This window comes from Lithobates pipiens, unplaced genomic scaffold, assembly GCF_037356315.1.
Source record: "Lithobates pipiens isolate NorthernLeopardFrog02 unplaced genomic scaffold, aLitPip1_a1.2 Scaffold_8, whole genome shotgun sequence".
NCBI classification, from domain to species: domain Eukaryota; kingdom Metazoa; phylum Chordata; class Amphibia; order Anura; family Ranidae; genus Lithobates; species Lithobates pipiens.
In genome coordinates, this window is record NW_027507903.1 from 480,945,828 (window position 1) to 480,963,017 (window position 17,190).

Consider the following 17,190-nt stretch of genomic DNA (forward strand, 5'->3'; position numbering starts at 1 on the left):
ATGACCTGGAATATTTTTGACCCGGTCTATAGCTACGGGCCTCCCTGGCCTGCTCTTGATATTGCTTTTTAGGAAAAAATCTCGTCTGGCTTTCTAAACGTCTATCCTGAGGGAGAAACCCTGACTTCCCACCAGAGGCCCGGGTTATGGCATTATCCGACTTATTCCCAAAAAGGGAAGAACCCTCGAAAGGGATATGGCACCACACCTGTTTAGATGCTGGATCAGCCAGCCAGGGACGGAGCCCAAGAGCCCGTTTGGCGGTTACAGCTGAAAGCATAACCCGAGACACCAAGCGGATGATGTCAATCGAAGCCTGCCCCAGAAAAGCCGATACAAGCCGTAACTCCTGGATAGGAGAGTTTTGCGACTTCATCCGAAATGTTTCTGAGGGTATCATCCACCCTATCCGTCCAGACTTCCATGGCCTTGGACATTGCCGCTAAAGCCAATGCTGGCTTGCATGCCAAACCAGCAGTGAGGTAGACTCTTTTTAAATCGGAATCAATCCGCCTATCTAAGGCATCCTTAAATGAAACTGTATCTTCCAATGGAAGGGTTACATGTTTTACTAGTCTCATCACCGCTGCATCCACAAGAGGAGCTGAAACCAGATACTTGACCTCATCCTCCTTAAAGGGATATAACCTTAGGACTTTTGAGAGCATACTATTCTTTTTCTCAACTTTTAGTCCATTCATCCGTGATGACCTCACCAAGTTCAGACAGGAATGGAAAGTTAAGACGCTCCCTTTTAAGATGCTTAAAATACTTCCTTTGTTTGGAAGGATTAGCCAAGTTCACAGCCTCTCTGATGGCCTTCACGAAGGGGGAGAGTAAGGCAAAGTCAAACCCCACACAGGTACTATCTTCCTCAGAAGCTCCTGAGCATGCGACTCCCTGACTGGAGACTGAGGTGACTCTGACTGAGGCACAGGAGCCTGACTGGCACCGATCCCCTTGAGGGATTCTTCACCACATTTTCCACAAGGGACCTTAGATGCTGGTCCGTACCCCCTCTCTCACTAGAGGCTTTGGAAAAGCAGAGGTCACACAGGGATTTCCCAGTAGGAACTTGCGATCTGCATCCCCAGCAAGTATTAATAACTGAACGGCTGGATGAGCCTTGGAGGAGCGAGATCGATCCTCGCTACGGCGCCCAGATCTTGAGGGTGAGCCGTGATGTTTAGACTTAGAATATGAATGCCGGTGGTAAGACTTAGAAGAATCGCTTCCTCTATGCGTTGAGCTGCGTTGCTGTGCTGATCTAGATGGGCTAAGACAGAGATAGAAGAGACATACAGATAAGGAAAGAAAACACACTGACTAATACCGGACCACCCCCCCCCCCCTTACTTCCTCCCCAGACAGTACCTATTATGAGAGGGCTGGCCACATACCGGCGGAGGTGAGTCCATATCTCTAGGGGTTTCCATAAATGCTGCAAAGACATATAAGTAAGGCTGAGGGCATAAAACACACACACGCCCACCCCCTTCTCCCAGAAGGCCACCTACCTCCACAGCAGAAAACCTGGACAAGGGGAAGTCACGAAATAACCTGCAAGCATTCCCAGAGCCTGCAGGCTATTTTCTAAGTTTAAATAAAGCGCCTTAATGACGTCATCACCGCGTCCTGTGTACCGCTACAGCGCATGCGCGAATAGCGTCATCCCGCCGCCACCGCGCCCGCGCGAACCAAGCCTCGGTCCTGTGCCGTACGCGCGCATGCGCAGAACGAACGTACCGACGAAGACCCGGAAGTGAGCGCTGGTCTGGAACGCAGGCTAATCCGACCGTCATGCCTATACCCACATACACAGACATAGAAAACGAACGGAAAATGAAGGAGAAACGGCAAAAAACAAATACAAACTGCTGCCATGGAAAAGAGGAACAATCTTACCGCTCCCACACGATCGTCTCCAGGCCGAAGGTAAGCACCATACATACCGGACTTCTCAGGGCAAAATAGGTCACCTGCTATTTAGCTGGGCTATCCGACCAAATGCGCAGCCTGCCTGCCAGTGGCTAGGTTTCTGGCTTCCTCCAGCGCTTATATCCAATGCCCACTCCATACCCCGCTAGTAGCTAGGGCTTAGCGGAGTCATGCGACAATTCCATCCAGTCGCAATTCGGCCAAACCAACAATGGAACCGTGTGGGAGCAATCTTCAGGTAGAAAGACCATAACGTCTGGTCCTACGGAGGAGGACAAAAAAAGAACACGGCCATGGGCAGGGAGCAAAGATTTATGGGAGTGGTGTCCTATAGGGTAGTGGAGGCGGGACTTAACCCACACGTTGCTGCCATGGAGTCTGTCAGGAAATATCAGTTACAAACTAAACAACCTTAACCAACTAAGCACTTGCACATAATGGCAATGAACAGTAGAAACTTAAAACTACACAGGTCTTATTCCTCAGATATCACAGGCAAATAGAAATATCAATATTAGTCCCATCATAGCTCAATAGGCACATCACTTCCTCACACCAGAAGATAAGCCCATCATTCAGGGAATTTGCATGTATTTGTATGTTCAGTCCATTCTCCCCATATTTTCGTGTATTTACCAGCACACCCCCTAGCTTCATATGTGATCAAGGTTTTCCATTAAGGGAGATTGGTGTGGAATATATCCATTGCAAAACTACAGTTTTCCTGGCATACTATAACAAGAAGTGCAGGAATTGTTTTTGATATGAGCTTCCACATCCTCGAACTGCCAATATACACCACTTTGGAGTGCAAATATTGGGTAAATTAAGGAAACGTTGCAATAAATTGGGTTACTTGTGACCAGAATGGTCGTATTTTTTTCGCAGCTCCAGAGCATGTGGAGTTGATCACCTGTGTTCTTATGACATTTATGGCAGATGGAACTGGTTAGTTTCTTCATACAGAAGAGCCGCAGAGCAGTATAATAAATTCTATGAAAGATTTGCAATTGTATCATTCTGTCCCTAGCAGAGATCTGGTATGTCTAACCACTGGCTTTTCAGCCTGAAATCGAGTGGAGTCGTGTTGCCCCAACACCTTTATAGTAAGTGGAGATCGGACCTGTATTTTTTTTGTATTCATGTTCCTTCTAAGATAGTTTTGAAACAACTTCTCTAAGCCCTAGTTGGGACATGGCTGCATGTTTTAATTGAAGATATTTAAAATTCCATGTTCTGGGTATCCCAAGTTCCTGCCGTAGTGTTGGAAAATATTTTAAATTGGCCTCGGGCGTATAACTGATGTATGTATTTTAATCCCTTTGCATCCCATAGGCAGACCTCGGGTCATAAAAGTGAGGAAACGTGGGGTTGAACCATATAGGGTGATTGGTTACAGATGACCTATATCCCCTAGAGTTAGACATTGTCTATATACCCTAAGCGAGACCTTTATCATTTCTGTACCTTCATCTACTCTAACCGTTTTCAGAGCTTCATAGGAGGATAGCATGGCCGCTTCTGCCGCAGTAGCAGCATTGTCTAATCGGGGAAAAAGCCACCAGTGTACATAGACCAGTTGTGAGGCGTAATAATAAAGTCTCAAATTTGGCAGAGCTAATCCACCTTGAGTTGTAGGTAATTTTTGTAATTTAGTCAAAGCTATTCTAGGGTTCTTAGGAAACCACAGAAATGTCGACAATAGAGAATCAATTTCCTGAAAGATTTTCTTGGGTACATACAGTGGGCTATTTGCCAAGATATATAAGAATTTGGGCAAAAACACAATTTTAAATAGGTTTACTCTACCCATTAATGTCAATGGCAGGTTTGCCCAACTGGTCATTTTTGTTTTTAAAGGATTCTATGCATGGTAAGAGATTATTTATAATCTAGTTTGAAATCAGTAATTGTATTATAACTCTCAAATATTTAAACACTGAAGTGACTTGTAACGGTCAGTCTAAGGGAAGATCAAATGGGAGGGTGGGATCCCACTGGGAAAACGCTTGACTTGGTCCAGTTCACTCTGAGACCAGAGAAGGGTCCAAAATTACTAATATTAGTCGGAGCATTATAGGGATTGTAACCTGGGGATCAGATAAAGTAACCTATCATGTGCATGCTTTCTTCCAATGAGCCGATCCATATACCTTGTAGATCTAGTAAAGATCTAAGATGTCTGGCCAGGGCTTCTATAGTGATCTCAAATGGTGGTGAGTGGACACCCCTGCCAGGTGCCTCTGAATTGTGAATGGTTTAGAAATTGTACCATTAATCCTAATGCGGGCTATAGATTGGTCATACAGTATTCAAATCCATGTGAGAAGATTATTTTGAAAACCCAAATTTTTCCGTTTGTATAAAAGAGGCCATTCAACGGAGTCAAATACCTTGTGGGCATCAAGGGATACAACTGCTCTGGGGAATGATAATGTGTTAGGAGATTGAATTGTGCATCATCTTTAGAAGAGGCTTCCTTCTGACAATGACTAGGCATTTTTCATGAGTATCGGTACACTCAAATGCTCCGACACCGGAAGTGACGTCAGCTTGGGGGCGGACCTCCTCCGGCCGGTGCCACCCCCACCTCCTTCTCCCAGTGGCATTGCTAGGGGCAGGTCCGCCCAGTGGACCGCTGCTGGTCTACCTGTCCTAACAGCTCATCAGCCTTGTCTCCTTGCTGCACACCTCCCTCCTCCAGCTCTGACTCAGGGCCACAGCGCTGGATCTGGGCTCTCCCTGGCTGGATGCAGAGGCAGAGAACAGAAGGGGCTCTGTATGTAGACACTGTATGTGTACAGCGGCATCCTGGCGCACTGAGCAGCGGGGCTCTCACTCCTCCGTTTCCTGTCTGTCTGGCCAGCTCCTCTCCTACAAGAGACGTACCCTGCTTTACAAGGCCAGATCTATGGGGGTGCTCCCTAGGTTTCAGTTGTGCGCCCCCCCACCATGAACATTGTGGCCACTGAGCTTCTCCCCAATCTCCGCACTTGGTTAGGACAAGAGATGGAGGACAGGAGAAGTCAGTGGGAGGAGGTGCGAGCTCTCGCCCATCCTGTTAGTGGAGCGCGTCTCTATAGAGTGGAAGGATGTCTCCTGTACCATGCCTGCTGTCACTTCTGCCTGTTGTCACCTCTGCCCCATGTCTCACTATCCCCATCCTCTTTCCCCGCAGTGATCACAGCCTTTTTACATCCCAGCTCCCCCACGCCACAATCCTTATTTCACCCCATCCTCAACTACCTTCCCCTCACCCAACTCCCTAATAACCCCCCTACCTCCCAAACCACCCCTCTACCTACTCTTCCTAGACGATGGGCATCAGGAATTGGTATTGGCAAATATCTGAAGAAAAAAAAGTATTGGTGTATCCCTACCTTCAACCTTTGCAGCAATGCTGGCAGCACTCGTATGTTTATTTCCCAAATCCAACCTCCTGGATATTACGCTGAACATGTGCACTAAACTTCTTTGGTCAACTATGGCGAGGCCACCGCGCTGCAGCTCAGTTTTGGGGTCTTGGCAATCATCTTATAGCCTAGGCCATCTTTATGTAGAGCAAAAACTTTTTTTTTTCCCCCAGATCCTCAGTTCTTTGCCATAAGGCGCCATGTTGAACTTCTGAGAGCGTCAGATTGATAACTCCAAATTTCACACCTCCCCATTTACACCTGAGATCTTGTAATACTAACAAGTCACGTGACGCCGGGGAGGAAAAAGGCTAATTGGGCCCAAGTTAGACGTTTTCACTTAGGGGTGTACTCACTTTTGTTGCCAGCGATTTAGACATTAATGGCTGTGTGAGTTATTTTGAGGGGACAGCAAATTTACACTGTTATACAAGCTGTACACTCACTACTTGTAGCAAAGTGTCATTTCTTCAGTGTTACATGAAAAGATATAAAAATTTTTTACAAAAATGTTAAAAAAAAAAATGTGAGGGGTGTACTCACTTTTGTGAGATATTGTATAGGATTGACAGAAGCATTAAAATGCTTTCAGAGAACATGGCTTGCCTATTGAATGACCCCAACTTTTATTGCGGTTTTGCGGAATGGTGCCCGGGGTAAATGACTATGACTTTTTTTACCAATCTACTCTGAATATGAGTTTGTTATCCGGTGTGTTCCTGGGTTTCAGCAGTACCTAGTGCATGAGGTATTCTTAGCCCTTGTACACATGGTCCGACATTCCGATGGAAAATGTCCGATCGGACCGTGTTGGGTAATCAGACTGTGTGTGGGCTCCATCGGACTGCTTCCATCAGAATATCAGATGGACAAAGTTTTTGGAGCTGGGCTATAAAACTTTCCGACATGACCCGATCGGACTTTGTCTGATTTGTGTGTAGAGAATTCCGATCGGACAAAGTGCCACGCATGCTTAGATCAAATTCCTAGACCAAAGCTATTGGCTACTAGCCTGAACTTAGTCCCGTTGTAACGAAATAACGTCATCCCGTTCTGACTGATCGGATTTTCCGACAACTTTGTCCGACCGTGTGTATGCAACACAAGTTTCGGACAAAATCTGTCAGACAAAATCCGACGGATTTGTGTACAAAGCCTGTGTACAAAAGCTGAGTATCTCAGATTGTGGCGAGGCTGCAGTCCTATGAGCACCGTGAAAAGCCTGCTAAATGCGATTTTATATAAATCTCAGACTTTCTGACCTCTAGCATGGTTTTAGGGATACCATTATCTCCTCTGACTGACCAAGTTTGTATGTTTGTGTGTTTTTTTGTTTTTGTTTTTGTTTGTTTTTTATTTTTTATTTTTTTTCCAGTTTGTTTTTCTGCAGATGACAAAGTTGGTGTAAGCGCAAAGATGCGCATGGCGCCTCTGTATCTGGGGATATGTGCCCTGTTACAAGCATCGCCTTTTCTCTCCCCGGGCAGTTTCCTGTCTCCTTTCTTTCACATCGTGGCATGATTTATATTAAGATGTTGCAGCCATTTTTGTGTTTGTAAACAGTGCCGTCATTGTCTCTTCACACCCCGCCCTGTGATCTTGTCCTCTCTTCCTCTGCTGGGCTTGGCTCGCACTGTAGAGGCCGTGGGTGGTGGGTGGTGAATGTTGTGCCTGTATAAGAAGAGCACCTGTCTCTGAACACAATGCATGCAGCAGTTTTTTAGAGCATGCATTGGTTTGTTCAGATTAGATGTGTATTCACTAAATTATTCCTAGACACCGCTCCTGCACATTGAAATCAATGGGGCAGCGTGGCCATACTTCCGGCATAGTGCTGCTGCAGCAGCGCTTTGTGGTGGTTTTAACCCTTGGCTGCTAGCAGGGTTAAAAGGGCCCGCTAGCGGCCGAATAGCGCCACAAAATTGACGGTAAAGCGCCGCTAAAAATAACGGGGCTTTCCTGCTGACACACCCACCGCCCCAGTGTGAAGGGGTGATAAGGCCCCTTTCACACTGAGCTTCTAAATTGCCAGTAAAACACCGCTTTTGAAGAGCTTTACATTTAATTTCAATGGAGATGGGTGTTTTTTTTCACCGCCCTGCCAGCCCACTGTCTCAGTGTGAAAGCATTCATTGATTTTAATGGAAACAGGTTGTGAGGGTTTATTTTATTTTTATTTTTTTGTGTGTGAAAGGGGTCTAATGCTTTCCAATTGTCCTGAATTTGCCGGGACACTCGTGCCTTTTATTAGTAAGCTGTCCTGAGATGGCCATGCCCTGGGCTGCATCCTGGAAATCTGAGCCACAGGGACTGCTGCACCGTCAGGAGCTTAAAAGTGCAGGGCCTGACAGCAAAACGGTTAAACTGATTGTAAAGTCTTGTGTGGGTTGTTTTTAAAAAACTTTATTTTTTATTTTTTTATACTTGCCTGCTCTGTTGCAGCCGATTTTTGCACAGAGAAGTCCAGATCCTCCTCCTTGGGCCCCCCTTCCACACCAAGCAGCTTGCTGAGTCACAGCTCCCTGTGTCAATTCAGACACGGAGCCCCAACCTGACCCCATCCCCTTTATCTTCTGATTGGCTAGCTGATTTTGCCAGCAGCAGCCAATGGTGCATCTGCTGTCTCAGCCAATCAGGGAGGGAGAATCTCAGACAGGTGAGACACTCGTGGACATCGCTGGACAGAGGGACCTCAGATATTTGTTGGGGGGGCCGAGTGGGGCTGCTGCGCACAAGGTTTTTATGTTAATGCGTTAAACTTTCTGCCTTTTACAACTCCTTTCACTGTTCCTGCGCCCTTCTCTTGTAGTCAGACGCCACTTGGAAGGGGGTCTGAGTCAAGTTCTTGTTTTAACCACTTGCAGACGGGTTCGTACAGGCAGAATTGCGTACCTGTACGTTGCCCCTTAAGAGGCGGCAAGCTCTGAGTCGGGTCGCGGGGCCCGCGGACTCTATCGCCGCGGGGATGTCCGCGATCGCCTCACGGGGAGGAAGAACGGATAGATGCTTGTTTACGCTAGCTGCCTTGTGACAGTGTCATGATCTCTGCTCCATGTGATCGGAGAAGAGATCAGTGACGTGTCATACACAGCCACGCCCCCCCACAGTTAAAAAAAAAAACACGCCCCTAGGACACACTTAACCCCCTACAGTGCCATCTAGTGGTTAACCCCTTCGCTGCCAGTGTCATTTACACAGGAATCTGTGCATTTGTATAGCACTGATTGCTGTGTAAATGACAATGGTCCCAAAAAATGTGTCAAAAGTCGGCTGTGTCTGCCATGTTGCAGTCATGATAGACGGTCCGTGTTCATCCGATCCTCCATAAAGGAGACAGGATCTGACAGGGCAGTCCCTGCACAGTGTTCAGTGGCTCAGTGGGGATCAACGGAGCAATCCCCGCTGAGCAAGCGGATGTTCACGGGGCGGATCATTACGGATCCGTCCCGTGTGAAAGAGGCCTTTCAGACCCTTGCATCTGTTCATCCAGTGCTGCATTGATGTTTCTGGATTTCGAGTCATGGGGAAAGCAAAAGAATTGTCAAAGGATCTGCAGGAAAAGGTAGTTTAACTGTATAAAATGGGAAATTGATATAAAAAGATATCTAAGGCATTAAGAATGCCAATCAGCAGTGTTCAAACTCTAATCAAGAAGTGGAAAATGAGGGGTTCTGTTGAAACCAAACCACAGCCAGCACAACTGCCAGCAAAATTGTTCAGAATGCAAAGAAAACCCACAAACTTCAGGTGAAATACAGAACTCTGAAACTGTGTGGCGTGGCTGTTTCAAGATGCACAATAAGGAGGCACTTGAAGAAAGATGGCCTGCATGGTCTAGTTGCCAGAAGAAAGCCATTACTACGCAAATGTCACAAAGCATCCCGCTTACAGTACGCTAAACGGCACAGAGACAAGCCTCAAATCTTCTGGCACAAAGTCATTTGGAGTGATGAGACCAAAATTTAGCTTTTTTTGGCCACAACAATAAACTCCTTCATTTTGGAGAGAAGTGAACAAGGCCTATGATGAAAGGTACATCATTCCTACTATGAAACACGGAGGTGGATCGCCGATGTTTTGGGGATGTGTGAGCTACAAAGGCACAGGAAATTTGGTCAAGACTGATGGCAAGATGAATGCAGTATGTTAATAAAAAAAAAAAAAAAAAAAACTGGAAGAACATTTGCATTCATCAGCCAGGAAGCTGAGCATGGGAAGAACTTGGACATTGCAACATGACAATGATCCAAAACAGAAGGCCAAGTCAACCTGTCATTGGCTACAGCAGAATAAAGGTGATGGTTCTGGAGTGGCCATCTCGGTCTCCCCAGAGTGGCTCAATGATATTGAGATCAGGAGATCTCAACCATACAGTTCATGCAAGACAGCCCAAGAATTTACAGGAACTGGAGGCTTTTTTCCAAGAGTAGGGCTGAGGAAAAAATTTATTTAAATCTTGAATCGAGTTGAGAGGTCAAATCGATTCAAAATTTAAGAAAATCGATTATTTTTTATTTTTTCACCACTGCGCTGGTCCTGAGGAGCTGCGGGCAGGAGTTTTTAGGCGAGGCCGCAGCTTCAGCCTAGTCTGCGGCGTCTCGAGTCTCGCCGACTAGGCCAAAACCGCAGCCTTGCCTAAAAACTCCTGTGTGGGGTTTTAAAATCTCCCAGCTCTAGCCAAGAGAATGGGCAGCTTTACAATCTGAGAAGATAAAGAGCCTTGTCCACAAATACCACAAAGGCTTCAAGCTGTCATTGATGTTAAAGAGGGTAATACATAGATTAAGAACTGGGGTATGTAAACTTTTGATCAGGGTCATTTGGATAGTTTCTATTTTCATTATGATTTAAAGAGTAAACAGTTGATAAATGGCTTCAGCTAAACGCTAACCATGAGTGAGAGGTTTTTGTGTTTATCATTCATTTTCTCTGAAAAAATGGCCAAGAAATCCTAAATTCTGCCAGGGTATGTAAATTTATGAGCACATCTGTAAATACAGTATTTTAGCAATTGTTACATAAGGTTTATGCACTTAAAATTTTTTTGCCCCTCTTATAGTGTATATGTATACATCTCTATATATAATATATATATCTCAGTACACTCACATTTTTGTAGATATAATAAAATATCTTTTCATGTGATGACACTGTTGCAAGGTCTCGGGTGTGAATGGGGAGCAGGTGTGTTAAATTTGGTGTTCTCAATTATCTCTCTTACTGGTTACTGGTAGTACAACATGAGTAAAGAACTCTGAGGATCTGAAAAAAAAACGGCTCTACATAAAGATGGCCTAGGCCAGTGATGGCGAACCTTGACACCCCAGATGTTTTGGCACTACATTTCCCATGATGCTCAACTACACTGCAGAGTGCATGAGCATCATAGGAAATGTAGTTCCAAAACATCTGGGGTGCCAAGGTTCGCCATCACCGGCCTAGGCTATAAGAAGATTGTCAAGACCCTGAAATGGAGCAAATTGGTCTGCATGGCTGCCATCCCAGAAAGAAGCCTCTTCTAAAGATGATGCACAATAAAGCCCTCAAACAGTTTGCTGAAGACAAGTAGACTAAGGACATGGATTACACGAACCATGTCCTGTGGTCTGATGAGACCAAGAAACGTATTTGGTTTAGATGGTGTCAAGCGTGTGTGGTGGCAACCAGGTGAGGAGTACAAAGACAAGTGTGTCTTGCCTACAGTCAAGCATGGTGGTGGGAGTGTCATGGTTTGGGGCTGCATGAGTGCTGCGGACACTGGGGAGCTACAGTTCATTGAGGGAACCATGAATGCCTACATGTACTGTGACATACTGAAGTAGAGCATGATCCTCCCTTCGGAGACTGGGCCGCAGGGCAGTATTCCAACATAACGACCTCCAACGTACCTCAAAGAGGACCACTGCCTTGCTAAAGAATCTGCGGGTAAAGGCGATGGACTGGCCAAGCATGTCTCCAGACCTAAAACTTATTGAGCATCTGTGGGGCATCCTCAAACAGAAGGTAGAGAAGTGCAAGGTCTCTAACATCCACCAGCTCCGCGATGTCATCCTGGAGGAGTGGAAGAGGACTCCAGTGGCAACCTATGAAGCTCTGGTGAACTCCATGCCCAAGAGGCTTAAGGCAGTGCTGGAAAATAATGGTGGCCACAAAAATTTATTGATACTTTGGGCCCAATTTAGCCATTTTTCACTTCGGGGGGGGGGGGGGGGGGTGTAATCACTTTTGTTGCCAGCGGTTTAGACCTTATTGGCTGTGTTTTTTTTATTTTGAGGGTACAGCAATTTACACTGTTATACAAGCTGTACACTCATTACTTTTACATTGTAGCAAAGTGTAATTTCTTCAGTGTTGTCACATGAACATATAAAAAAATTTACAAGAACCTGAGGGGTGTACTCACTCGTGTGTGTGTGTGTGTGTGTGTGTGTGTGTGTGTACATACAATAAAAAGTGAATTGTAGAGCCCCACCCCCCTGATTTAAAATACATTTTCTGCCTGCTATGTCTTTTTGGACACAGTATGAAATGGTGTCCCTGGAAAGACCTTCTTCAGTGATATGCCGCCCCCCTCCCCCCCACGTGGGAATTCAGCTTTGGAAAAATTGGCTGCTCAGTGGCCATGCCATTTTTCGCAATATGACACTGTGTCGTAAAGTGTATAGTGTTTTATAAAAAAACACAATTTTGCATTTTTTTGCTGTAGTAAATGGCCCCAATTTTCTTTTTAAAAAAACACGTGTTTTCCTCAGTTTAGGCCGATTTATGTATTCTTCTACCTATTTTTGGTAATAAAAATCGTATATTGATTGGTTTGCGCAAAAGTTAGTGTCTACAAAATAGGGGATAGATTTATGCCATTATTAACATTAATAATTTTTTATTTTTTTTTAAATACTAGTAATGGCGATCTGCGATTTGTTGTGTGGTGTTTTTATTTATTTATTTTTTAAGACTGTGACATTATGGCGGACACGTGACACATTTTTGGGTCGATTGACAAGTCTACAGCGATCAGTGCTATAAAAATGCACTGTGTACTCTATAAATGTCACTGACAGGGAAGGGGTTCTAACTGCGGGGGATGCGACTGACTATAGGAAATAAGAGATCATGGTTCCCAGCTTGTAGGAACTCTCCTATAATGTAATTTAGCACTAACTGACATGACGTCACAGTAATGCAGTGATAATACTATATACACTACTACTGACACTGGCTGGGAAGGGGTTAACTGTGTGCCTAAATAAGGGTGTTCTTTTTCTCTCTGAACTCAAGTTGATTTCAGGCAGAATAAGCAGACAGATTGCTGTCTGTGTTTGTCAACACGGAACTCTGTGCTGTGTATGGCCACAGTCAATTAGCAGGCTCCTTGGCTGAAATCTGCTTACAAACTCGTGCGGTGTCCAATTGCAGCATGAGGTCAGCAGGCCACCAAACCAAGGAAGTAAAACCTGCGTCGTGGTGCCTGACTTTGCCGCTCCTGCTTGCAGCATGTCGATTCGACTGAGCGGGCAGCAAGCAGTTAATGGTGTATAATATATTTGGTGGCTTTGTAAATCATTTTTTATTAATAATGGTAATATAGTAATAATAAATACAATGTTTTCTTTTATCAAACTGGAGTTTCACTTTTTAAAGTATAACTAACTGGAGAGGGATTAGGATGTTTGTTAGATTTTGTTGCTGTCTGTTTTTTTTTTTTTTTCTTTCTCCGTCTTGGAAAAAAAAGTTTAATTTTGGTTGGACTTGAAGTTGTCTTTCAGTATGAACTTTGTGGCGCAGCTGTCAAAACCAGTCTGATCTGTTAAATCAGATGTGCAAACATTTAAAACCTTGTGGGTTCTCATTGGTGCCATTAGTTGATACCGTCAGGTTTTTTTTTTATTTTTATTTTATTTTTTTTCTTGGGTGAAGCCTTATCATTGTGAAAATGGTAAACCCCCCCCCCCCCAAAAATAATTCTATACAGTTCTAATCGTTTTCATACTTCTGACCCTAAAACTGGGAAAGGAGAAGTTTTGGAGGGCCGTTCCCCTTTAAACACCCATTGCTTGCAGTGTGCAAGGTGGGGTTCTTTCTCCTCTGTGCGGCGTAATCGCCATTATTCAGCGTGCACTCCCTATAGACGCCTCCGTGGAATATGATCCTAATTACCAACACGCTGTGAAAAGAATATTGTGCAGGAATATTTCAGAATAATGGCTTTTTGTGTCCGCCCTGCTTGCATGTGAAAAGGCTTCTGTCCCGTTCGTCATGTGGCCAGCTTCGCCTGCTTATGTTTATGTAGCAGTAACTCCCACCGGAGAGAGCCCTAATAAACAGAGGTTTTATCGAGCTGCTATAGATAAAAAGATCACTGCTAATGGCGGCACACCCTGCACAGGCTGGAGGATGGCATGTCACAAAAGATTAAAGTCTCAATAGATGACTGAGGGAGCCAGAAAATTTTAAGGTGCATGTAAAAATGACAGCTAACAGCCATCTTGGTTTTATTCTGGTCAGATTTAGTTGGGACTCCTAGCTATAAACATGGAAAGGCTTCTTGGTATCTGCAGGCCTGTAGTGTGGAGCCATCCTGTATACAGTAACAAATGCAGTGCCTTGATGGATTCTATTCTTGGTACATTTCCAGGGTTAAAATTCTATCTTAGGAAATCACTGTGCATTGCTTCAAAATGGCTGCCATTTTGGTCTGATGTTCGACCATGCTTTCAAGACCATTTTGAGGAATCGGCGGCTCTGTCCAGTGGTAGCCTGTACATAAAAGGATATCTTGCAACAGGGTGGTGACTTGATAGATTTACATGGCAGAAAATGTCATTATAAATAGCTGTTCAGTGCCTAAAATTGGCTGCCGGCAGCCATCTTGGTTTGTTGCTACCCTGTCTCCTTTGGGTTTTAATTGGGCCTAATCGAGTTGAACGAAGGATGTGGCCATCGTCATTTTCTGAGACATTGGAATGTGTTTATATTAATCGTTGTTTGTGAGATGATTAGGCCAGGCCATCACCATGGGCGCTGTTCCCCCTCCCTCTCAGAATCTGGCACTCGGTCGCCGCTCTGATCTGTGAAATGTGTGTGGCATGTTGATGTAATCGGCTTGCACTTGCGAACGTGTGAATGGATTCCCACTTATCTCCCGGGTGCCCAGCTCCATTTTAGGAAATTGGACCGCACTCTGCTAAGGTGCTGCCAGGATGATAACTGAGATGCTGTGAAGTGAAGAAAGTGACAGATGAGGGTTTACCTAAAAGCTTCATTTTTATAGATGCAGGGAGTTGGGAATGGCAACGCAGTAGCGGGTAGTGTGAGGTCCCCTCATAAGTTGATTACCGCAGCACCGATTTCCGTTCTTTTCAGGTAGTTTTTGGGTGTATTCTGTCAGTTTATGCACCTCTGATTTTTGTACAGAGTTGCCTGTTCTCCACATTTTGAAGACGCTATCCTGCTGTATGGGATCCAATAGCACACTTTGTGCATAGCCTGATACAACAAAGTGTGTGCTGCCTCTCTACAGTTTGAATTTGGTAGGACATGGAAGACTTGGAGGCATTTTCTAAATAGTTGACTAAACCCAAAAACAAAAACAAAAATTGCAATATGTTGAGGCTTACAGCCCTTAGTCCATTCACACAGCGGCAACATGACTTCCAGCGTGACTTTGGGAGGCAACTTGGACATGACTTGAGTGTGAATCAAGCGTGAATTGGGGCGACTTATAACACGACTTAAAGCTGTGGCCAATCACAGAATAATCGGGGGGGGGGGGGGGAACTCCCCGCCAAAATTTAAATAAAAAAACTGGCATGGGGAAGAGTGAGCGCCTCCCCCTCCTGAACTGTACCAGGCCACATACCCTCAACGGGGGGGGTGGGTGCTTTGGTGAAGGGGGGTCGCCCTGCAGCCCCCCCCACCCCAAAGCACATTGTCCATATATTGAGGACAAGGGCCTCTTCCTGACAACTCTGGCCATTGGTTGTCGGGGGTCTGTGGGCAAGGGGCTTATCGGAATCCGGAAGCCCCCTTTAGTAAGGAGGCCCCCAAATCCTAGCCCCCCACCCTATGTGAATGAGTATGGGGTACATCGTACCCCTACCTATTCACCTGAGGGGATAAAAAAGGGTCCATGAAAATGCACACTATACAGGTTTTTAAAGTAAATTTATTAGGCAGCTCCGGTGTCTTCTGACTCCTCCGCTCTCTCCGGCCTCTTCTCCAGGTCTTCGGGTCTTCTGCCGGGCTCTTTTGCTAGCGGTGGCTCAGTCTTCTGTCGTCTTGATCCCTCTTCTATTCTTCCGATGTTGACACAATGATCTCCCCCCCGCTGTAATGCCGTGTGCGATAGCATTATGACTTGTATAGGCATTGAGCGGGGTCACCGGGTGATGTCACCGGTGACCCCGCCCCTTATGACGTCACAGTCCCAGCACTATATAAGTTGTTGCGTAACTCGCACGAAGCATTACATCGGGAGAGAGTGTCGTGTCTTCATCTGAAGAAGAGGGATCAAGACGACAGAAGACCGGGCCACCGCTGGCAAAAGAGCAGAAGATAGTGGGGGAGCCCAGCAGCAAAGGAACCGGACACGGGGAGAAGAGGCCAGAGAGAGTGGAGAAGTCGGAAGAAGACCCCCGGAGCTGCCTAATTACTTTAAAAACCTGTCTAGTGCGTTTTTTTTTTTTCTTTTGACACTTTTCCCTCTGGGGAATGGGAAATGGGGTATGGGGTATGATGTACCCCATACTCATTCACATAGGGTTGGGGGCCGGGATCTGGAGGCCCCCTTATTAAAGGGGGCTCCCGGATTCCGATAAGCCCCCTCCCTGCAGACCCCAACAACCAACGGCCAGGGTTGTCGGGAAAAGGCCCTTGTCCTCATCAACACGGTGCTTTGGGGTGGTGGGGTCGCAGGGCTCGGCGGGGGCGCTCGCTCGTCCCCACCCCCTTTCCTGACTGGCCGGGCTGCGTGCTTGGATAGGGGTCTGGTGTGGATTTTGGGGGGACCCCACGTTGGTTTTTCAGCTTAGGGGTTCCCTTTAAAATCCATACCAGACCTTAAGGGCCTGGTTTGCCCCTGGAGGGTAACCCATGCCGGTTTTTATTAGAGAGGTGACTTTTCCTGTAAAGTCTCCAATATAGATCCGACTTGGAGGCGACTTCCATTGAATTCTATGGGTACAAGTCACCTAGAAGTCTGAAGTAGTACAGGAACCTTTTCTGAAGTTGGAGCCGCTGCAGTAGTGTGCATTAAGACGGATCCATTTACTTTTTTTTTTTTTTTTTTTCATGTAGCGTGACTTGAGGCAACTAGGGATGACTTGGGGCGACTTGAATTCAGATCCAAAGTTGCCCCTGTGTGAATGGACTCTTGGATATGGCTGAATTTGTTTTCCTTTTTTCCAAGCTAGTAACTTTTTCCCTCAAATAGCCATGTTGTTACTGCCAGAAATGCAGCCTCCTTGTCTCTTGTGACAGGAGGCTGCAGTCCTACTTGCAGAAGTTGGCTAGTGTTTTTATTTTTGTGACTTTAGTGCGGCTACAGTGGTTACTGGCTCTCTGTTGGTTTTAGGCTGTGAGCAGCATATCTGTAGCTGTGGCACTGATTATTTCAGTGCGATGAATTTAAATAGAATCAGTTTCCCTTCTGCGATGTTCGTAGAGGAGGCATACTGGCAGAGCTGCTGTATAAAGCAGGTTTTTTCACATCAGGCCTCGGTGTGAATGAAACGTTACCTCGTATCACCCACCGCCATGCAAATACATGTATCATAATAGCAGCCATCTTCTTCCCTCTTTTGTCATGGCTGTCAGACTGAAGCATCTCCCACGCTGACTG

General features: G+C 45.7%; 1 protein-coding gene across 24 annotated transcripts in view; it reads left to right on the forward strand.

The window, feature by feature from the left end:
* Nucleotides 1–17,190, forward strand: part of MICAL3 (microtubule associated monooxygenase, calponin and LIM domain containing 3) — a 299,572-nt gene that overhangs the window by 72,952 nt on the left and 209,430 nt on the right. The window lies entirely within an intron of this gene.